The sequence below is a fragment of the Lepus europaeus genome, chromosome 2 (assembly GCF_033115175.1).
Source record: "Lepus europaeus isolate LE1 chromosome 2, mLepTim1.pri, whole genome shotgun sequence".
In the NCBI taxonomy this organism is placed as follows: domain Eukaryota; kingdom Metazoa; phylum Chordata; class Mammalia; order Lagomorpha; family Leporidae; genus Lepus; species Lepus europaeus.
The window spans coordinates 123,049,336-123,072,743 of NC_084828.1; the positions used below are offsets into that span (position 1 = coordinate 123,049,336).

The window sequence follows — 23,408 nt, forward strand, 5'->3', positions numbered from 1 at the left end:
GTTGAGATGCCTACAGCTTCCTGCTAAGGCACACCCTGGGGGGCAGTGGTTGATGGCTCAAGTAGTTGGGTCCCAGCCACCCAGGTGGAATATGCAGAATGAGTTCCCAGATCCTGGATTTGAATTGACTCAGCCCTGGCTGTTTTGGTCATTTGGGGAAGGTACCAGTGGCCGGGAGATCTCTATCTGTCTGTCTCTCTCCACCCTTCAAATTAAAATAAGTATGAAATACTATTTGTTACTTTGCGCGGTGAATTGCGCGGTGAATCCCAGGGGTCTGTTTCAGGACTTCAACCCAGGTAAGTTCGTCATCTACGAATGGCTGCTTCTCTTCTCCACGCTGCTGCCCCTGTGCCTGGACGGCGTCCTCCAGGGGAGCTCCTGGGTGATCTTTGCACCCATGTAGCCGTGGAAGCTCCTGGTCATGGTGGACACTTCGGCAGGTGCAGGTGTGTGGATGTGCAACTCCGCTACTGCACCGAGTCCTGCGTGGAGCTCAAAGCCATGTTGATTGCTGTGGGCATCCACCTGCTGCTGGTCTCTGACCGGCTGGAGAGAGAAACCCACTTCTCGCTGCTGGTCTTCATGCCCCTCTTCTTCGTGTCGCCGGTGTCTTTGGCCACTGCATGTCGGGCTTCCAGCACTACCAGTCGCTGGAGCTGGAGCTGCTGTGCTCAGTCAACATCCTGCAGCCCTGAGCTGGACCGCATTATCCACTGGCCATGGCTGGTGGCGTTTGTGCCCCTGCCGATCCTCATGACCTTACTGTGCGTGGTCGTGCTCTGCTACATTGTGTGGTAGCTGCTGTTTCTGCACTCGCCAGACTTGGCTGCCGAACAATGGAGGGTGCACGAGACCATGGCGGTCAGCTGGATCACCACCGTCGTGCCTCTGCTCACCTTTGAGGTCCTGATGATGATCACAGGCTGGGTGGCCACAACACGTCCTCCTGCGTCTCCATCTTCTTCTCCGTCTGGCTCTCCGTGTTAACCTTGGTGGCCACCACGTTCAGGCGGAAAAGAGGCATTAGCAGGGATTTCTGCCAGTTCCTGCTTGAGAACATTTCCTAAGACTTCCATCGCGAAGATAAGAGAGGCAGCCGAAGAATCGTGGGTTCCAGAAGCCCCAAAGAGTACTCCCGTGTTCAGGAAGCCCAGGGTGGTCACCCAGAGCCCCGGGGAAGTTCGTGCCCTGCTTTCTGAGTTAAATATTCACCTGCTGGATGAGGCGCTGCCTGGCCTGGGAACCGGGCGCACGTGTATGCGCAGACTCCAGCTTGCTTGCTTCTGCATCTTTGTTTACGCATCCCCAGACCCTGCAGCTGGAAACCGGCTGCAAACGCGGCGGTCCCTCGCCCTGTGTCAGACGGAGGCCTTGCAGCAGTGACTCAGTGCACACCGTGGAGAGAGGAGCTTATTTTCATACGTGGCTGTGGCACGTGTGTACACGTGTGTGTGTATGTGTGTGTGAGTGTGTGTGGCAGGGGGACCTTGCTTTTCAGGTTGCTGCATCAGTTGAATTGCTTCAGTAGGTCCTCACAAGGAGTCACTGCAGTTGTTTTTTTTTTTTTTATATATTGCTACTATACCTATCAAAAGTATTGTTCAAAAAAGTATTTTTTACAATAATATTTTAAAATTATTTTTCAAATAATATTTCAGATTGTGCCCATTGTGATGGTGTGGCAGCTGCAATGAACTCTCTTCCCCACATTTTTTTAAACCTCACTGTTGTGATTTCCAGTGTTGCTACTGGTAAAATAGTTTTTCTTTGGGCGTTGTGGATGCTGGTCTTTGATATTTTACTAGGTGAATTTTTCTAATGGAGTGAGTCCATGCATACAGAGTATTTATATGAATGTTTTAGCAATGTAATATATTATGTTGAATTCCAGTTCTCTGCATTATGATATTTTGTGTTTTTTAAAAGTTTTTATGTAAAGAAATGTGTCAATTGCAGATGTAAAAAAAGTAAGAAATATTTGTTACTTTGTTTAGATTTGCTTTTGATTACTCATTTCATAAAAAGTTATGTATTCTATTCTCTTCTAAACAGCTATGTTACATTACTTTTAGTTTTGTTTGCAATGAAAAGTGGAGCCCTGGAGATATAGGGAAGATTTTGCCATTTTATGATATTTCTGCTTCCATGGACTCCTCCTGCCAAACAAGTGCAATTTTTGTTTTAGTGAGAAAAGAATTAAAAAATAGGAACACACCCAAAGAAGGCTGACTTACCACCCACACCTGCAGCAGAAGTGATCCCCTGGGTCGCCTGTCAGGTGCATTTAATGGCATCAGGTACATTGTTGCTGTTCTACTGATGTTTCTGCTTCTAAACTGTCAGAATCTGATCTTGGCTAAAGAGGACCTAAGATGCAAGTCATATAATTCTATAGAAGTGACTCATTTGACAAGTGTTTATGGAATAGCTTGCCTAGCTCTAGGAGTTGAGCCATAAATAGGTCACAGAAGTGCCATCTCATCTTGTTACTTACATACTAAAGGAAGATGTGATCAGATGGAAAACGGGAAAGATGGTGCTGTGATGGTGCATGAAGGCATGGTGTGGTTGGGCATCTCTTACGTAGGGCGGTTGAGGAGACAGTGGAAAGAAGTGAACCATGTGGAGCCTTGAGGCTGAGGGTCTAACAGAGAGCATAATCCCACTCAAGAAAATTCCCTGAAGCGAGAATGAACATGGTCTTGGTGCAGCCGAGACTTGAACTGGCGCCCATATGGGATGCCGGCACTGCAGGCAGTGGCTTTACTCACTATGCCACAGAGCCGGCCCCAAGGAATGGCTTAGGTTTTAAGTGAAATAGCAAGTCACCAGAGGATGTTAAGCAGAGGAGTCATACTCAATGTATTTTTTGCCAGGTTCACCTTGCTGTGTGGATAGTGGATGGCTGGGGGGCCAGAGAGCAAGTTAGCAGACCAATGCAAACACCCCTGCAGTGGTCCAGGCCAGAGGTGATGGGGCTTAGGACTGGACTATATGCTGGAGTTGGGAGTATGTTTGGAGGTAGGACTTGGCAATGGATTGGAATTTAGGAAGTGGGGGCAAAATGACCCAAGAAGGAATCCTAAAAGCTTGGTTTGACAAGAGGGATAAATGGTGATAGCACTTCCTTAGACAGGAAAATATTAAGAAGAAACAAGTTTGGCAGCAAAACCAAATGCTTTGTTTGGATCCAGTTATTTTTGGGAAACTATGAACCAAACATATCAGTGACTGAAAAAGGTTCTTCCCTTGAATCTGTTTGCAGTGGAATAGGAGATTCGAGCTGTAGAATCTAAGAATAACTTAAGTATTAAAGAATTACTTTTCAAGACATAATATAGACTCGTTAATAAAACCATCCAATTAAAAAGCTCCTTTTGATATTTTGCAGATATGAGGAGCCTTTAAAGCCGAATTTTCATTACAATACCTTTTGAGGGTACTCCAAACATTTGTGGAAAATGTGTATTATGAAAAAACGACACATGGATTTCAAAATTTTCTTGCACCAAAATAAGTTTACCATTGAATCCTGTATTTTTTATTTCTTACAGTTTGTTTGAAGACAATATATCTGCTTTTAGAATTGTTGTAGTTGATCATTTCAGTATTTCTCCGTGCCACTTTCACATACTTGTTCTTTGGAAATTTTTGTTATCAGACTTTAACAAATTTAATTGTGAATGTTTCTGTCTTATTCTGACTTGATGTCGATTCTTAGTGATGAAAAAGAAAGCGACTAATAACAATGATTTAGTTCCTAACATACAGGTGAAAATTTTATAAGACTTCCAAATCTTCATTACAGTCTTCAGTGTGAATCCTATCATTGGGTTCCCTTTCAAGCAATAAGTTCAGGAAGATTTGGAAACCACACATTAAATTACTCTGAACTAATTTGGCAGTCATCACTTCATTTATAGTTTATCTGCCTTTTATTTTATTATATTTTTATAAACATACACTTGAATACTATATTATTTTGCTTTGTGATATATTAAAACATAGAAACAATGAATTCCTATCATTTAGAACATCATGAAATACTGAACTTTACTTATTCTCCTATTTAGCTGAGGATTAAATTACAAGTTTAATTTGCTGATTAAAAAAAACCCATCTAGTAGACTGTAATGCATGCAATGATATGTGCTGTTTATATAAATAGCATGGAGGTTAATTCAGACCATTTCATGGAAATGGTTTATGTATTGTAATCATGACTCAGTACACAATTCCCTCTAAATTTAAAACAATGTAAATTAGCCAAGCCAATTTAATTCTTGCCAAGAAAGAATATTCCTTAAAGCCATGTTTTTAAGTTTATTAGGTTAAATGCAACTATATTCTGTAACTAATAAGTGAGAGGATTTATTGAATTTTGAAACCCACTGATTGTAAGTTATGTTTTTAAAGTCATTTAAGCAAGTTAAATATGTTTATAATAATTTCATTTCCTATGTGACATCTAACTAATGAGAAAAAAATAAGGCTAAGAGAGAACCGGAGTTGGTTTAATCTTTGTCATGGCCAAAGCCAAGTTTAAATCCTGTCCAAATGCCACTTCTCAATCACAGCTTTAAAAGATTAAATGTGATTATAGTGGTATTCCTCTACTTTTCTGATATACAAGTTCGTGTCAAAGCTATCTTGAAGGCTGCCATTGCATTTCACCTTTGAGGTGAGAAAGTTGCCTGCAGCGTACTTCCAGTAAGAAGACACATTGCTTAATATAAATCGGATAGCATTTACAGCTAATGTGCTGGACTCTCATTGTGCCAAATTCATGTGAATATTCTGGACTGTAAGAAGATAACTTACCAATATTTTTTCCTTTCAGATTATATTTTACAGATTTGAGTAGCTTTTTCTATGCTCAAGAAATTTTTGCTTAATAAGCCTGATTTTCTGCTTGTTTCATTTGGAAGAAAAGTCTAATTTGGTTATGTTGGTTTTAAAAATTTATCTGAGCAAGCATTTACCATACAGTAATTTCTTTCTTTACTCTTTTGGCAATTGTGGAGTCTGGACTGGGCAATACTTGGTTTAGAGTTTTTCTTCTCTATTTGATTCATGTTGAACAATGTGAATATAGTTTCTGTACTATTATCTTTCCTTATTCTTCTTTCTCTTGAACATGGCCTATGAAGAGAACCATGTCTTCCCAAGGGCAATTTTAGTTTTATTGATTTCTTTTTTTAAAAAAAGATTTATTTTATTCATTTGAAAGACAGAGTTACTGAGGGAGTTAGAGAGAGAGAGAGAGAATCAGTCTTCCATATATTGGTTCATTCCCTAAATGGCCACAACAGCTGGAGCTAAGCCAATCTGAAGCCAGGAGTTTCTTCCAGGTCTCCCATGTGGGTGCAGAGGCTCAAGGACTTGGGCCATCCTCCACTGTTTTCCCAGGTGCATTAGAAGGGAGCTGGATGGGAAGTGGAGCAGCTGGGACTTGAACCAGCACTCATATGGGATGCAGTGCTGCAGGTCAGGGCTTTAACCTGCAGTACCACAGCAGGGCCTGCCCCAGTTTTATTTATTTCTGAGATATGTACCATGCATTTGAAGTCTATATCTTATGATAAAAATATTTGGCTTGATTATCACCCAGGATACATTTGGAATAGGTACAGTGAGTTCAGATGTCAAAAACTATGAGTGCTGCATTCCAAGTTTGCCCCCACTCCCCACGTCTCAATCTGAACCTGGCGGAGCTTGGTGTGCTCTGTGCCTCAGCGTCCCAGCCTTGGAAGGGGACTCCTGACGCCTTGCATGGCTGTTCTGAACTCCATGGTCACTTCCAGACTCTTGTCAGTAGCAATGTCTGATGACTCTGGTGCTCATTTAAAGAAGCGAGTGTTGGTGGAAGAGCTGCATCAGCCGACCTCACTTGGTATTTACGGGAGACTTTGGAGAAGTTAGCTACTGGGAAGCTGTTTCTTCAAGAATTTTTTTGAGTCCTGCTCTGGTGATAAACCTACCACCTGATAAGCCCTTAACAGTAACTGTACATTTTCAAGATAATTCCATGGCAATAAAGGTGGTCATTGTATGTCACCAAAGGAAATGCATTTGCCTTGGAACTTTAGATATGATGTTTGTTAGAAAATCCACTTTAGAGTGGCTGGCGGGTGTTCCACATCAGTTAGCCTTCTCCTACCAGGGAAGATTCTTGCCTTAGCTGAAGGATCCTTGGCTTCATGCATAAATGTAAATGAGGGTACTTCAAAGAGCTTGTGGAAAAATAGAATTAAAAGGTGAGTTTATTTCAGTGCAAAAAAACTTGAAATCTGTGCATAGTTATTTGACAACATGCATTTTACACGAAACTTTTTTAAATCCTTAGATTGTGACAGGTTCTCTCGAATTTGTTAAGCAAATGTTGATTTGATTTAACATTTACTACATGCCAAGAACAGTGCTACATGTAGGGGATATAATAATAAATAAGACACAATCTCTGTCTGCAAAAGATCTCCGCACAAGAATGGAAAGACATGTAAGCAGATGAACACACCATATTTGATCAGAGAGCGGGCTAGAAGTATACATGGGGAGTGAAAGGAATGAAGAGGAGTCAGTTTTATACAGGATGAGAGGGAACCAGGAAACACTTTGGGAGGTGTCAGACCTCAGCTGAGTCCTGAGAGATGCAGAGTGTGGGCGTGCAGAGGGACAACATTTGGGAAGGGCACCACTGCAGTGGCTTGCAGGTTATTGAGGCTGCTAAAGCAAAAAAGCATTCATAATACTTGTTCAATGGATAAGACAGACATTACTCAGGACCATATAATAGAGATTAGGCTCAACTCTGAATACAAGAAAGCAAAGTGGGAGCTTGTAGCCGAGGAACAGGGTAGGGGAGTCTGTGTGTGGAAAATTATTAAGAAACATCCGGGCTTGGGGGGAGGGGAGGAGTGTGGGGGAACTCTGGCTAAGCTCACTTAATGAGATTCTTGCTGAAGACAGGCCAGAGTGATCAGACATCTGGGGTGCGGGGTCCTGCTTATCCTACTTCTCAGGATTCTTGCTTAAAGTGGACAACACAGAGGAAAACCTGGAGCCCAGGTCGGAGTGTAGTCAGGAAGATGCAGAAGAGTTTGATTGGAGACTGATCGAGGAGATCATCTTTGTCAGGGCTAGGTGGTTTTCAAAATATTGTGGGAGACAAAGCTGGCAACAGGGCAGGAGCAAGATCATAGAGGATCTTGTAAGCCACTATAAAATGTGTGCCTTTGCTCTGTTTTGATGATAAGGGATGGCACTGTACCATCTGGAATCTCCCCTTTAAGAATGAGATCCCAGAGCTGCATAAAGACTGGATGAGAAGGGAGCCTGTTTGGCACCTAGAAAATGAGTGAGGGGACCAAGGCCTAGCCCAGGAGGGACATCAGGACAGCTGAAATTGAGGCAGCTGAAGAGTGAGGTTAGTGGGAGAGTAGGTGGGATATCCTGGAATAGAGTGCATAAGTCTTGTCTTGGTGACCAATTGATTGCAAGAGGGAGAAGGGCCTGGAAGTTGTCAAGGACATTTCTTGGCTTTCTGGTCTGGGGAGCCGGACAGATAACAGAGTCACTTTCTAAGCTGGAGACACAGTGGGACCACTTGGCCATGTTCTAACTGTTGGATAAACCTGAAACAAGGGTGTTGATGAATTAAATATATGATTAATCATGAGGTCCTTTTTCTTCAAGAAAACCTACTAACTTGGTAATTCAGGCCTCTCAGCAAACTCTTGCCTTCCTCTTGTCCAAGATGTGCAGGTAGTTGAAGCTGGATATGTGTTCATCTTGGATTTTCTGGTTGATTTCTTCCATTTTTCACATATGAATGTGTGCACAGCACAAATATTAGCTCTGAAAATATCTTTGTCTGCCTGCACAGTGATTTTCCTAGCAACTTCAGGAAACTGTCAAAGCCCCAGTGAAGTATACAAATATAAGTCAGAGGATTTATGAGGCGGTGAGAATGTGTGTGTAACAATGCTGTTTTTTTTTAAAAAGTCTCAGACTTTGTAGAGAAATATAACTGAGGTTAGTGTAATTTTACTGTATTATGTGTGTACGTGTCTCTTTAAGCTTTAAAAAATACATGAAAGGATGTGAATTGTCCCCTAGGATCCCCACAATAGAAAGCAATAGTAATTAAGGAAAAAAAATAAATAAATTGACATGGATGCATTGGAGCTAATATAAATCCTGTGCAATTGGCATAAAGGAATTTGTTATTTTCAAAACAGAACTAAATCTCTTTTCCATTATAGATTTAATTTAAGTAACATGATAAATAGTGGTAAATTGAACTTTATTATGTATTCATGAAATGCAGTTTAATACAATTGTTATTTCTGGCATTTGTGGTTTAAAGATATTCCCTTATGGGTAGATGTTATTTTTAATGTGCAAATTCAGAAATAATGACCTCCAGTTCCACTAGTGAATTAGGGCTGATGTATACACATGGACAACAAGGAGAAAACAGTCACCAAATTCCTGCCTTTATGAACATCTCTAGTGCGATCTGCGATCCTTTAAAAACTGACATTACACAAATTATTTTAAGGTTACAGTTGTATTTCCAGTGAAGAAAAAAGTAATAAAGTAAATATTTTCTAAACATTTTTTGAAAGAATGGTCTTTGACAAGGACATATCTGAAAGGGGAAAACTCACTTACCAAGAACAGGTTATTGAAAAATCTCTACACAATTTAAAAAATATATTAAAAATTCACGTGAAATGATGCCTTACCGGCAAGTCTAGAACATAAAATTGGAAACCTAAAAGGAATGGATAAACAGATAAACAATATACACTAAACAATTTCCACACACCTCTTTTTCAGGGAATCAGTAGGAATATGTTCAAAAGAAAGAAATATTAGTTCTTTGCCATGATAACTTTCTCTTTAGCTTAATTCTTTTCTGCTTTGGGAAGTTTGTTGGATAGATAAAGCAATAGGAAGAATCAGGTAAATGAAAAGGCACCATCACTTCAGGAGGCGCTCAACTCAAAGCCAGTGGTGAGTGGTGAGAATTCTGAACAACTTCTCCTTGTTGACCTAAGAGTGACTTCTCTGTTGAAGCTCAGTTTTGATGATTCTTTTTTTTTTAAAAAAATATTTATTTATGGGCCGGCGCCGCGGCTCACTAGGCTAATCCTCTGCCTTGCGGCGCCGGCACACCGGGTTCTAGTCCCGGTCAGGGCACTGATCCTGTCCCGGTTGCCCCTCTTCCAGGCCAGCTCTCTGCTGTGGCCAGGGAGTGCAGTGGAGGATGGCCCAAGTCCTTGGGCCCTGCACCCCATGGGAGACCAGGAGAAGCACCTGGCTCCTGGCTTCGGATCAGCGTGGTGCGCCGGCTGCAGCGCACCTACCGCGGCGGCCATTGGAGGGTGAACCAACGGCAAAAGGAAGACCTTTCTCTCTGTCTCTCTCTCACTGTCCACTCTGCCTGTCAAAAAAAAATTATTTATTTATTTATTTATTTGAAAGTTAGAGTTACATAGAGAGAGGAGAGGCAGAGAGAGAAAGAGAGAAAGAGAGAGAGAGAGAGGTCTTCCATCTGCTGGCTCACTCCTCAATTGGCCACAATGGCCAGAGCTGGGCTGATCGAAAGCGAGGAGATTAGAGCTTATTCCGGGTCTTTCCATGCAGGTGCAGAGGCCCAAGGACTTGGGCCATCTTCTACTGCTTTCCCTGGCCATAGCAGAGAGCTGGATCAGAAGTGGAGCAGCCGGGACTAGAACCGGCACCCATATGGGATACCAGCACTCCAGGCAGAGGCTTTACCTGCTAGGCCACAGCGCCAGCCCCTTGATGACTCTTTAATCTACCATTTAAAAAAACAAAAAACAAAAAAAAAACCCACAACTTTTTGAGTGAATGTTGCATGATCGAACTTGATTTTCATTTGATTATTCACTGCAATTTGTGAGGACATGGTTAGGCTCATGGGTAGGTGGAGACCTTGAGCAGTTCTTCAGGCACTTGGAGAAGAATGGTCAGAAGAATGGAAAGTTTGGGTTACCCACTTGTGACAAACATGTGTGGAAGGGGAGGCCCACTGTCGTCTCCGGGACCCAGCTTTTCAGTATAGTTCTGGTCTTTCTGCAGGCATCAAATACCTAAGCACAATTCTCCAGTGCTGCTCTACTTGGCAGGGTATCCAGGAGGGCTCTGATTGGCAGTGAGATGGCCGGTGGAGTGGTCCGCCCAATGGGAAGGCTGGAATGGGAGAAGGAAAAACGTCTGTCACAGAATCATCACAATTTCGGCAATATCAGAGTTCCCCTTGGAACCACTACCCCACAGGCATTAACTGGAGGGCTGCTTCTGTCGTGTGGATAACTCAGCAAAGGCCTTCAGGCCCAAGTTCATGATCGGACGCCTAGAACTCTGGGAAAAGGAAGCTACTTCCACAATTTATTTTTAGGAAAAAGCTGACTGACCCCATCTGAATTGATGTGATTGAATATCTGACCTTAAGTTATGTGGGGCTTTGTATAGCTTTTAACTCATTTAGCATAAATATTCATGCATTGTGATTACCAGGTAATGCTTCAGATTCAACCCAACATATAATATATGATAGGCTCACTTTGTTAACTTGCTAAATCTTGAAAAATTCTGAATTTTAATACTCATCCCTGTCCAAGGGTTTTAGACAAGGCACAGAAGAGCTGCACGCAGAAATGAGTCCTGATTTTCTTTTTTTCTATGTGCAAATGCCGACTAATAATGTCCTTAAAGATAATTTGTTTGAGGAAGTTAAATAATCTTTCTAAAATTTGATTTGGACTATTAATTTGCTTAGCAAAATTGTATATTGCACTAGGCAAATTCAGCTCTGTTGTGGTAAAATTATCACAAGTTATAAATTAGTTGCCTCTGAGTTAATGAGATTTTATTATAAACACAAAGCAGCATTACTTCCAATGCCTGATTTTCATTAGTATAAAAAAGACCAAATAAAACCAAAGTAAAAAAAGAGCAGCTTATGCTGTGTGCCCTGTAAGCACTCGAAGTGTTACTAAATTTTTTATTTGTCTAGAGCTTAAAAGATATTTATGTTTCCTGCACTTAGTTTGATTTTGATTAAAGCTGCCAGAAAATCATTTTAGTTCCAGGTGCTTGTGAATTATTCCTGGACTCCAGGTCTCTTATTTTTTTAAAACAATTTTTATTTATTTATTTTTGTTTATCGGAGGGGCAGAGAGACAGAGAAAGAGAAAGAGACAGACATCTGCCATTTTCCATCTGCTGATTGCTGCAGTGCAATAGCCAGGGCTGGGCCAGGCCCCATGCGAGAGCTGGGGACTCCATCTGGGTCTCCCTCAGCCGGTGGCAGGAACCCAACTCCTTGAGCCTCCTCCTACTGCCATCCACAGCCTGCTTTACCAGGAGGCCGGAACCAGCAGTGGACTTGAACCCAGAAACTTCTACATGGGCTGTAGGCATCCCAGCCAGTGCTAACCAGGCCAGATGTCTGCCATGGGCCACTTATTCTTTTTAAGATATTGATGATAGAGGAGGGATGCTTTAGGCGGAGGGGGTACAAAAGGCATCTTGCAAAGTGCAAGAGCAGGGAAGGTCAAGCAGGTTCCACATGGGGCTGCAGGGAGGATGGGGGTGGTGCTGGGGGGGGGGTGTCCTAGAACTGGGTTCACATGGGGTGGGCTGCAGGCTGAGTGCCTAGGCCTGGGTGCTTAGCCTGGAGTTCCACTCCGTTGCTTTAAAAATCAGTACCACCTTCCTTTCTGTTTGTTTGCAAGATGGAGCTGTGTGTTTAATTCCTATGGAGTAGCAGGTTTCCCGTCTTTTAACCATAAATCCACACATAAATACTACATAATAATCCCTTTATTAGACAAAAGGGTTTTTATCTTGAAGCCTATCGGGTTACTCTGAGCTGTGGCTCTTTTCAAGTCCGGGCCAGATCACCTTTCTCCTTCCCCTCGCTGTTCGGGATTCTTTCTTTCTGGCTCCTCTTTCAGGAGGATGCTGTCGCTTCTCTTCTGCAAAGCTCGCGGCAGGCAGAACAGCGGGCAGAGGTCGCCGGCTCCTCGCAGGGAGGATTTGAAGAAGGTGTTGATGTAAGCGGATTGGCTGTCCCTATCAAATACGCGGGAGCAGGGGCCCGGGAACCGCGACCGCCCCAACAAGGCGGCGCCGCGACGGATGGCAGGAGACCAGCTCACCCACCGCGATGCTGTTAGGGCTGGAATGACTTCTGTGGAAGGCCTGTCTGCAGTTCGGTGGGAAATTCGCAGGCCCGGCATGGTGGGCGTGCAGGCTGTTGGTGCTGATCCAGGTGGTTGTGCGGGTGCCAGGAGCCCTGCGCCTGCCTCTGTTCCCCAGCGCTAATTGGTGTGATGGCGTCTTCATGAGGGCTTGCCATGCAATGGATGACAAAGCCCCCGCCAGTGCCGACGCTGCGTCCTGGCCCCAGTCCCCGGTTAGAATCTCCCTTGCACACCATGGGAAGAACGCAGGAGGCAGAGTGAGACAGTCCCAGACGTCAGAGGGAGGTCATGACATGAAAACTCGTTTCACAGCAACTGCACTTGCCAGAAAATCTGAACTATCCACTGGGGGGTATTAAAGAGAGCGGGCGTTGGAGTTAAAGCAGGGGGAGAAGGCATCGGGAGTGTTTGGCCCAGGCCCAGGCAGCCTTCAATTCACTTCCCACCCTGCTGTTGGTTAGCATTTGGAAAAAAAAAAAAAAAAGGAAACTGGCTAACTTAGTTACATCTTATTTACAGAAATCAGCAAATTCCCTGTTGCCTCCAGGGTAAATTTTAGGCATGCAAGGTTCTTTACATCCCTTCCTTCCTGCCCATCCTGGGTGCCTTTGCACATGGATTTCTTACCAGCGTGGTAGCCTGCCAGACCCTTGAATGTGGGTCCTGTTTTCTTATTCCCTCTCTCCTCCCCTTGATGAGTTCCAACTCAGCCTTTAAGGCTTTGGTTCAAATGTTAGCTACTTTATGGAGGCTTTTCTCACATTCATTCATTCGTTCATTCATTATCAGACAATGATTACACAGTGTTAGGTTCTGAACTGGGCCCTGGGGAAGACAGGCAGTGATGAACAGGATGGTTTAGGCCCTGCTTGTCAGGCGATGCAGTCTTCATAGGGATATTGCCAATCAGGGAAGGAGTCTTAAAGTGAATTCCTATGAAGTTGAGAGCTCAGGTCTCTTTGCCAAGGAATGGGTTGGTGGCCTGTCCCATGCAGAGTGAAATCACAACAGTGCTGAGTGCCTGCTGTAATCTAGACATTGTTCTGTCATGTATTTTAATGTAATGATCATGTCATGATTTCTTGCTGCCTCCCGTTTCGTATCCAGTCAGTGAGATCCTTAGCAGAAAGACCTACAGGGTAGCTGCCTCTGTGCCCCAGTCTAGTTCAGTGGGTGGTGGTGAGGGGTGTGACTCACCTGGGTAAGTATGAACTGGGGCCAGGGTGTAGGAACCAAGACTACTGCTGTCATGCCTTGGATCAGCCAGGGCACAGTGGTAGTAATTTCACATATATTAAATGCAATCTCATGTGTATTTTCTATAGTACTTCAGCTGGTAAAGTAATTTTTTAAGGTTGTATTATTTGGAGATGGAGGAAGTATCCTCATAACTTCATCCATCACCCGACAGTTAGTAGCATCCTGATGCCCAGTGCAGGTCCTGAAGGTGTTTTTCATTTACCTGATGGGACATCTGGTGCTGTTAGAAGAATGGTAACTACAGAAATAGGGGTCTGGGAAAAAGAGAGTGGTCTCCTTTCCACTGGTTCACCCCGCAATGGCTGCAATGGCCATGACTGGGCCAGGCCAAAGCCAGGAGCTTCTTCAAATTTCACACGTGGATGTAGAGAGGCCCAGGCACTTGGGCCATCCTCTGCTGCTTTCCCAGGCACATTAGCAGGTGGCTTGATCATAACTATAGCAGGCAGGACACAAGCTGGTGCCCGTATGGGATGCCAGAGTTGCAAATAGTGACTTAACCTTCTATGCCACAACACCGGCCCTGAAGAATGGTAACTGTTGGCCAGATCAGGAAGGGAGCTGCGGGACTTCCCACACTGTAAACTAGGGATGCCCCAAAGATGCGAATAACCTGACTGGACGGGAATGGAAAGAGGATCAGCAAGCCAACAGATGTCCATGTGGCTTGCCGTAGCATCGAAAAGTCCTGAGCAGATGGGGTCTGTAAAGAGTAGTGGTGAGTTCTCTAAGAAACCTACAAGAAAAGTCTCTTTATCCAGAAATGAGCACTGAGGGTTGGTTAGGTTTGTGGGTGCATGCTGAAGAATCAAGCCGCGCCATGTGTAGATAAGCCGACGATAGTTTATCTAGGGTCACTTCCTTGCATGAGCCCACATACATCTGCTGATGGAGTTAGAGTTTGTCCTGGGCACCAGGAAAGTCAGCCCTTTTGAAACTAGGTAGAGAGGATGACAGGAATTTCATCTTAGTCTTGGGGTCCTCCTACCTTCAGCTCAGGAGCTGGACACCCCTTCCCTGAGGATCACTCTCTGTTCATTCATGTTTGCAAAGTCATTCCAGTTGTTCCTAATTTACTATCAGGAAGGAATAAGAAGGACTTGGGGAGCACAAATGCTGGTCCACAGAAACTCCTTCATCTGTGGCCCAAGAAATTATCTTCAATTCTCTTAAGTATAAGGGTAGGAAAAAAAACGATCAGACTTGGAATTTTGAAAATCAGTAAAAGCTAAGAATGAGTACCATAGAAAAAAATTCACCAGACATCAATGTTAAGACAAACATTAAGAGGGATCCTGTAATTGATTGATGGCACAGCATCTTTGAAAGGCACAGAAGAAGGGGTTGGGTTTCTGTTCTGATAAGGATGCCAAGAGTCCTTTCCAAGCTGAAGATGCTGTGAGTCTCTCACATTTCAGAGTCGTCCCCAGTTTTCCTACCAAGTGCAGATTGGGTGACTAAGTTTTAGGGTGTGTAATTGAGATGCTTAAATGAGGGAACATAAACAGATGCTAGCTTCTGACGACTCTCCTCCACCAGGTATGCAAATTTGCTTTACTAAAGCAGCAGAAATTGGTCACTGGTGAGAAATGTGTTTCAGGGATCTCAGAGTCCTGACAGGCAATGATCCTGGTCTTTTTCCTTAATGGGTCAAGATCCTAGATGTGTGTGTTTACGTTTGCCTCCTTTGAACTGCACAAGAGGAGTAGTGTTAGACCTCAGGAAACTTCGAGAACACCTGTTATTCTGTCTAGTCAGCAGAATTAGAACACTTTCCCTGCTGGAATTGTGTATCACTATTTATTTTTAAAAGAGAAAAGTAATTTAATGATGGTTTTTGTGGTTGAAAGTTCTGAAATGAATGGAGAGTCAGAGCAAGGCTAGTATAGAAAGGATTCCTGGTGCTGAATAGCTCCAGGGTCCTGGCCCAGAGAACTTTGATTTTGTAGCTTGTGAGGCCTCTGTGTGCGTGGATGGTCTGTCCATGTATTCTGTTACATTTTGAGGGAATTACTTGCTCCACAGTACAGATTTTGTTTGCAGGTCCCAAAACATACACATCCCAGTTGAATTCTTTGGGCATCTTACTTCCTTAATAACAATGCCTTCAGTGCCCCTTGGCTCCATTGTATTGCTTGGATTCAATCCTCTAAGCTGAGGGCTGGCAAACTATGGTCCCCGGGTCTGACCTGCCCCTGTTTTTGGACTGTTTGCCACCTTCGCATAGTTCTAGGATTTTGAAATTGTAGTATTTTAAGTCATGGGATAAATTGCCTGCAGAGCGGTCTCAGTTTTGACACTTGGCCCACGAAGCCTGAGCTATTTACTCTCTGGTCCTGGACAGGAAAAGTTTATCAACTTCTGCTCTACAACCCTGCTTTTAAGTGTTGCTATCTGAAATAGTAGGGATTAATAATAATAGCGCACAGCATATATTTTTCGAGGTCATCAACACAGTTACCCCTCTATGTTAGATCAGGAGTTCACAGGCAGAAGGCACAGATAATGCTTGTTTATTTTGCCCTGAGAAAGTGCAGTGCATTTAGTCAACCAACCCTTCAAGGTAACCCTAACCAGATGGTGCCGGACAGGGGGATGACAGCTTGGGCTGGGGAAGCAGGAGCCCCGGGCTGACAGAGTCCCAGCTCTGCTGAGCGACACGGGTAAGTACCTTTACTTCCCTGGCCCTTGGAGTGCTCAGCTTTGACCCCTTGCCTTCTTATTTGAAAAGCACAGATCTTTCATTATCACCCCACTCTCCACACACACTGTTCTCCCAGGTTGCCCTGAACTTTCTCTTAGTCTTTCCTTGCTCCACTCCTTCCCCACGCCCAAGGCTCTGGAGGTAGAATGTTGAGGGCACCTTCCTAGGATGAACTGATTAAATCTGAAGGAAGAGATCATCTCAGAGCAATATGCCATTTCACGTGGTTTTTCATCATTTTCTTGGAGCAGCTTCTGGGTTTCGGCTCCTGCCCTCTCTTCAGGCTCATACATTATGGATGAGGTGCAGCTGTGGCCAATAAAGATCCTTCTTTCAGAGTGAAAACAGCTCCCCACAGTGTGGCCCACGGGCCAGGGCCCCCAGAAAAGGGGCTGACGCATTCTGGCACCTTTCTCCGACAAGCCTTCCAAAAATGTGCCCCTTACTTTGTTTTATCTTCTCTCCCATTCTGAAGCAACACCCCCCCCCCCAAAAAAAAAAAAAAAAAAAAAGCACTCCTGTTGACACATTTGGAAGCAACATGAGAAAACACAACATGAAATCTGCATTTATACCTGGAAAGGAAGAGTGTGGAAGCACTGTGACACCCATCTAGCCCCAGAGTTTCTTCTAACTTGAACTCGTTGTGCACGTGGGAGGGCGGGGCCTCTGTAGCAGAAGGAATATGTAACAGGCCGCTCCCTTTAGAAAGATAAAAGGTGTTCAGCTCACAGTTGTGGAAGTTCAAGTCCAAGATTGGGTGGCCTCATTGATTGAGCCTCTGCTCAGGGCAGTGGATGGCAGTGGCAGGATCGCAGGATGAGACAGGGAGCAGAGGGAATAGGTGGGTCAAAACTTGACTCTCTCTCTCTCTCTCTTTTGGGGGGGAAATGCTTTATTTCTATAATATATGTACTCCAGAAACACCTCCTACCACAGAGAAAATTTCACGTATGCAAGTCAGGGGTTGGAAATGAACTAGAGAGGAAGCTGGCCTCACTCAAGGGAGATGGACAACTAAATTAGGGAGCTGGTCCAGTGGGAGGAATCAGAGGTAGTCATCCATCCCTACTCAAGGGTCCCAAAGGGGAGGAACACAGAGGCCGCTGCCAGGTTTCCAGGACAGAAACCAAGGCAAATGTGTAATGACCCTCTCTTGAGGTTTGTGCAAGACCTGCCTTCTTGGGGCTGGCTTTGTGGAGTAGCTGGTTAAGCTGTCACCTGAGATGCCAGCATCCCATATGGGTGCGAGTTTGATCCAGTTCCCTGCTAATGGCCTGGGAAAGCAGCAGAGAGTGGCCCAAATGCTTAGGCCTCTGTGTATCCTTGTGGGATGCTGGGAAGAAGCTCCTGGCTTTTGTGGCCATTTGGGGAGTGAACTAGCAGATGGAAGACCTTTCTCTCTGTCTCTCTGTCTCTCTCTCTCTCTAACTCTGCTTTTAAATAAAAAGTAAATCTTAAAAAAAAAGAAAGAACTGCCTTTCAGGAACACACTCCCAATGACCTGATGACCTCCCGCTAGGCTCCAGCACTTGGGGAGAGCACTGCCTGGCCACAAAGCCTCCTGGGGACGTAGCCTTTAATGGTAGACCTCTACGGGACACCCGAGATGATGTCTAGACCATAGTACATCCTGAGGGCAACTGCACTGTTTAACTTCTGCGGACAATAAAACTGAGATGCCTTGGAGTTGGACAATCTGGCCAGTCCCAAATCCTGAGCGGTTTGGGTTGATTGTCGCTTTGACTATTGGTGAGAGGAAATGAAGAGAACATACGCCATTCCTTCAATAAATATTGGCTTTTATAAGGGATGGGTAGCAGAGGACTTGACACCAGGGCTTTTCTGGCAAGGGAAGGGATACAATATGTATGAAAAAGCTAAAAGTGAGGAAGTGTGTGCCTAGTATAGTATGGTGCACGAAGGTACCCTGGAAGTTAAGAGAAGATGTTAAGGAAAACATGGCACTTTCACAGGGAAAGGTTGCATCTGAGCTGAGCCCTGGGTGGTGGTAAGATTTCACCAGGTAGTGAGGAGGTGCTGCAGAGAAGGCAGGTGCAAGGGCCTGGGGTGTTTGGGGTAAGTGGGTCAATGTGTTTGAGAGGCTTTCCATAGGAAACGTGTACCAGGAGTCACTGGGCAAACCGCATGGAAGCACGAGATCTGAACTCACCTGCATGGCCTTGAGCTCTTGAGTTCCCATTTCTTTCTGACCATCAGGAATCAGGCAAGAGAGGTCTGGATGATTGTCCCTGGCACTTCATTTTAGAATAAAGGGCTGCAATCATTCAAGGAGTTGTCTCTGAAGTGATAGATTTTCCATCCCTATTTGAATAGTGGTAATATCTCATTTCTGGATACAAAATGATCATGCATACCCAGCAATCTTCTTTGCCACATTGCCATCCTAGCAGAGAAAATACACCCACACCCCATCATCCATCTAGAAATATTCATGTGGTTAGTATTCTTCCAGTGCAGGGCTATCACCTGTCTGATTGCTTCTCCACTTTGAGATAGTCCAGAAATTTCTTTTACTCCTAGTAAGCAAAGCCCTGATCAATTTAATCTGGCCAACATCAACTTGAAAAACATATGCTTGCTTTATAGGAAAAACACATGTGTATGTAACTGCCTGATCCCTCACCTTCTTCATCATCCGCGGCTCTCTTCTTGCAGGTGAGGCAGAGGTTTTGCATGCCTCAGAAGTAAGGTGGAATATGTTATTCCACCCAGGGAAATTACTGCTCATCCAGAAAAAGGGACTATTTATGTGAAATGAGGAAAATCAAACACTGAGGCCATTTATTTGCTAACTGGGAACCCTTTGGGCAGGGGGGACCGGAAAAGAAGATTTAAAATTCTCTGAGGGCTGCCTTGTCAAGTTTCAAACTTACAAGATCAATTTCTGCATTGATGTTTTACTGTGGATACATAATTTTCTTGAATGTTCTGCATCAGAATGCCATGGGCCTACCCAGTACTCATGAGCAGAGGATGAGGTGCCGTGAAATTGCTGTTGTGCCATAGAAAGGGTGGCTTCCTCACTGGCTTTGTGGGAGGTGATGCACAAGTCTTAGACTGTTTCTCTATGTCCTGGCATGAACAATAGCATGTCTTGAATTGAAAAGGCAAAGAAAGCACGGGAAAACACCGCAGAGTGGTGCAATGGCGATGTTGACATCTGCTCAAAATGATGATAAAAATATCATATACCGAGCACAGGTTGTGCCAAGGACTGTGCTAAGCTCTTTTACATGTGTCATTTTCTCCTCACAAGAAGATCTGAAGGTAATTTATCTGTTTTCCATCTCACAGGAGCAGGAACTGAATTTCTGAGTTTAAGAAATTTTGCAAATCATCTATCTAGGAAGATTATTTAAACACTAAATCTCATGTTCTTTTCTCTATACCACTTAGCCTAAGAGGAAAAACAACAAGCTCTCTGAAATTTACTTGTGAAACCTAACGGTAGCCTTAATAATAGCTTTTTTGAATGTTTAATGAAGAAGTGATAGCTTTTGTCAATGAAACACACAGACTTTCCTTCTCTTAATAAAGGGAACGAAAATAAGTTACATGCTGGGAAAGACTGTGAAAGTGGACTAAGGACAGCTAGAAAATGTTCACTGGAGAATTCAGAATCAAGTAGCCTTTGCCTCATGCAGTAGAATAAATGCAGCATGGAAACACGGCTGACACATACAGTTGGGAAAGGGATGCACTGTCCAGTGCTAAGGTTGGCCATCTAACACTACTTTACACAGTGGTACACTCTGGAATCTAGCAGTGCACAACCCGTGAGCACATGCATGGGCACCTGTCTTGACAGAATCCTGAACTTGAGCCGGGACTTGGCTACTGCAGTAGGATTAACCGGAGCAACTAATTTTCCGTACAGTTTTGGATTTTCCACTGTAAAATAATAGTGAACATTGACTTTGAAAATTTGATGCTTTTAAACTTGTAATAGATAATAATTTTGTGGTGAAAGTTGGGGGAAAATACGGTTAACAGTTGTCTTTTGTGAGTTTATAGGATGTAAACAGAAAACAACATTGCTTTTCAGATATTATTTTAGATTTTACCCTTATAAATGAGAATTTATCTTTTATGCCCTGTTACAGTTTTTAAGCATTATCTATCTGCAATCATCAAATAATACAATTTTTTATGTTTAACTTTTAGTATTTGTTACTTTTAATCAGTAAAAAACTTGGGTTATTTCCTACATATATAAGGAAAGGTTTTCCTTGCAGTGAATAAGCAGGCATGGGAAAAGAGTACAGGGGCATTTTCTTGGTCACAGTCTCGAGAAACACACAATTATTTTTAAATGTCTGAAACAATAGTGGGAGGAAAAATATGTACAACTCAATGATAAAGATGTGATCAAAAATAATATTAATCCCCAGCACCACCAGCAAAATGCTGAGAATAAGTTAAACTTTTTCTTTTGGGTTATATATTTAAATAAATGAAGTAAGATGTAGAATTGAGATTTAAAAACAGTTCTTAAAATGCTCTTAAAGGTGGAAATAAACTATTCAGGCTATAAATTAGATGATCAATAACGACCACGAGGCAGGCTGCAATAAATATTCCTTCTGTTTTCATAAATTATCTCTCTATCAGGAAAGATGCTTCCATGAAAAATAAAATGGCCCAGAGCAAAAGTAATTATGACATTTACATCTTCGCTTTGAAATTGTCTTGGTAGTTATTTTTTTGTTGTTTCTGTCCAGCCCTTTTAAAGAGAGGTTAGGTTTAATAATAATATACTCTGTAGCATCATTTATGATCATCAGTTAAGTCTGGCACATTTGAGGTGGCTTTATATATTTCATTATTGGAGATAGATTTTCACAGTTTTCCTGTAAATATTGCATTATTCTGAATCTTTTGACTTGAGAATGTTTGTCCTTGAAATTCTAGGTTATTAATTTAATTGATATAGTCCTTGGGGATCCATTTATCATATCTCTGTAATCAAATATCTGGGGTTTAAGCAGATGTGAGGCAAAGGATCCAGGAGAGTGGCTCTAGCTCAGGAAGAGAACCCACTGCCCTTGACTCTCTCCCAGCGTGCTGTCCTTCCCCTCTGATGGCTCTGACACAAGGTGTGCCAGCACCCTACACTACAATTGCCTGCCATAAACTCTGACATTTTGGTCTAAGCTCAGTTTCCATTTTTTTTTTCTGTCTTTGAAGTGTCATTTAAGAATAACAACCTAAGATGTTGGTCTAGCTGTGTATGGGCTAAGGTAAAAAATGGTTTATATTCTGATTAGTTGGCATCTTCATAGCCCAAAACACAAACCAGAAGTTGATGATACAACTAAACAAAAGTCAGGAATGCAGTGCTATAGTCTGTTGAGAGTACAGTGTGAATCGAAAAGGCAGAAACCTCAAAGGAGGCTTTCTCCCTTTTCCTGACCTTTTCATATGGTGAATGGTAAGGACATCTGACCTCGTTGGGTTTTCAGGAGGCGCTCAATTTATCTTTGTGTATGTAAGGTACAATTGAAGTCAGAAAACATTGGCAGTGTTAAGCTGATAAAATGATGGGTAAACAATCAGTAGCCCCTGACCAAATTGAAAAATGCATTTTCTAGAGACTCTTGACAAAGGAAGTAACCAGTGGTAGATTTTGTTTTTTTAAAACAATCACAAGTAAGGTCAGCAATCATCAATGATTTGGAACTGCTGTTAGTAGTTGATGACTCTTCCTGATGTTTGGAGAACTCTTACCAGAACTAGTTTTAGTGTATAGTGCCTTTGTTCTGCTGTCTTCGAAATAGCTACAAAATCATACTTTTCAGGAGAAATTGTAATTCACCAGTATTTGGGTGCCCAACATATAAGGAGAATGATGCACAAACACATAAAAGAGTACTTCAAAAAGTTTATGGAATGTGGAATTAAAAAAAAGTTTGTTTTGCTGCAAAAACAGTCTGAAATCCAGGCATAGTTTTTGTAATATGCATTTCCCATGAACTTTCCCAAGACCTCTCATACAGCTTGCAATGTTATTGTCACTCGCAGTTGAAGAACTGACTTGTCCCATCATGTATGTGCCAACACTGCCCATTTGACAGGCACCAATTTCTCAGTCAGTATACTCTTACCTGGAGGAAAACTCAGAAATAATAACCATCTTAGAACTATCTTTATCATTAAGGCAAAGGCAAACAAAGGGGTATATTGGGAGAATAATGCAAACATATTAAAAAACAAAAAGTAGATAGCAAATGTGATTGTGAGAGCTACAGTCTGTTACGAAGCTGACAGGAGAGACAGCTGCGTCACAAAATGATGCAAGGTGTTCCTTTCCTGAACTATATTGTTTGACCTGGTTCTCTTGTCTTCTCTTCTCTTTTCAATATTGTTTCTCTACTCGTGGGAGTCTCTTCAGTAAGGGAACTAAAGTCAAGAGATAAAGGAAATATGACCTACTGAAAACCCATAAAGGAACCACAGCTGATCCCATGGAAAGACAAGAGCTTTGAGTCGTAAAAGAGCATGAGGCTTTGGGAGAACTGAGAGGCCCTCTGCTCCAGCCCTGTGATCCTGTAGATGACTAAACTGAGGTTTTCACATGCCCTCATTCATCCATCTATCCAGTCATTTAGCCGTAGTCATTGCCCTAATTTAAGTACAGGGGAATGAGAATAATCATGTCTCTGCTACCGCTGAGTTTACATTCTAGTTGGGGAGGCAGACAATACACACATAAATAACTGGTAACTCAGTTTAGACTGTGGTACAAGCCGTGAAGAAAATTTGTCAAGAGGATGGGAGATGGGCAAGACAATAACCAGAGACTAACTTTAGATTGGGTGGTCAGGGAAGGCTTCTCAGAGGTGGAATCATGTGTGCTGAACCCGAATGGTGAGAGTGAGCCAGCCACTTGCAGGTCCAGCTAGAGGAAGCAGCAGACACAAAGCTCTAAGGCAGGAATGAGCTCATCAAGCTCCAGTAACAAAGAAAGCCAGAATGACTGGAACTTGGAGGACAAGAGACAGAGGGAGAGGGTGAGGTCAGAGGGGTCGACAAGGACAAGACCATGAAGATTTTGTTGGCCATGGTCCCAAGTTCAGATTTAGAGGACCTGAGTCTGATGAGGTTTAAGTGAGAGACACAATTGTAATGTCCCTAAGCAGAACCACATGGCATAGAGCATTTATTCGAGAAACATC

General features: G+C 43.1%; 1 pseudogene; it reads left to right on the forward strand.

Annotated features, from left to right (window-relative positions):
* The first annotated feature begins 223 nt into the window (after positions 1–223).
* LOC133751658 (transmembrane protein 185B-like) lies at positions 224–1,386 on the forward strand (annotated as a pseudogene).
* The last annotated feature ends 22,022 nt before the right edge of the window (positions 1,387–23,408 follow it).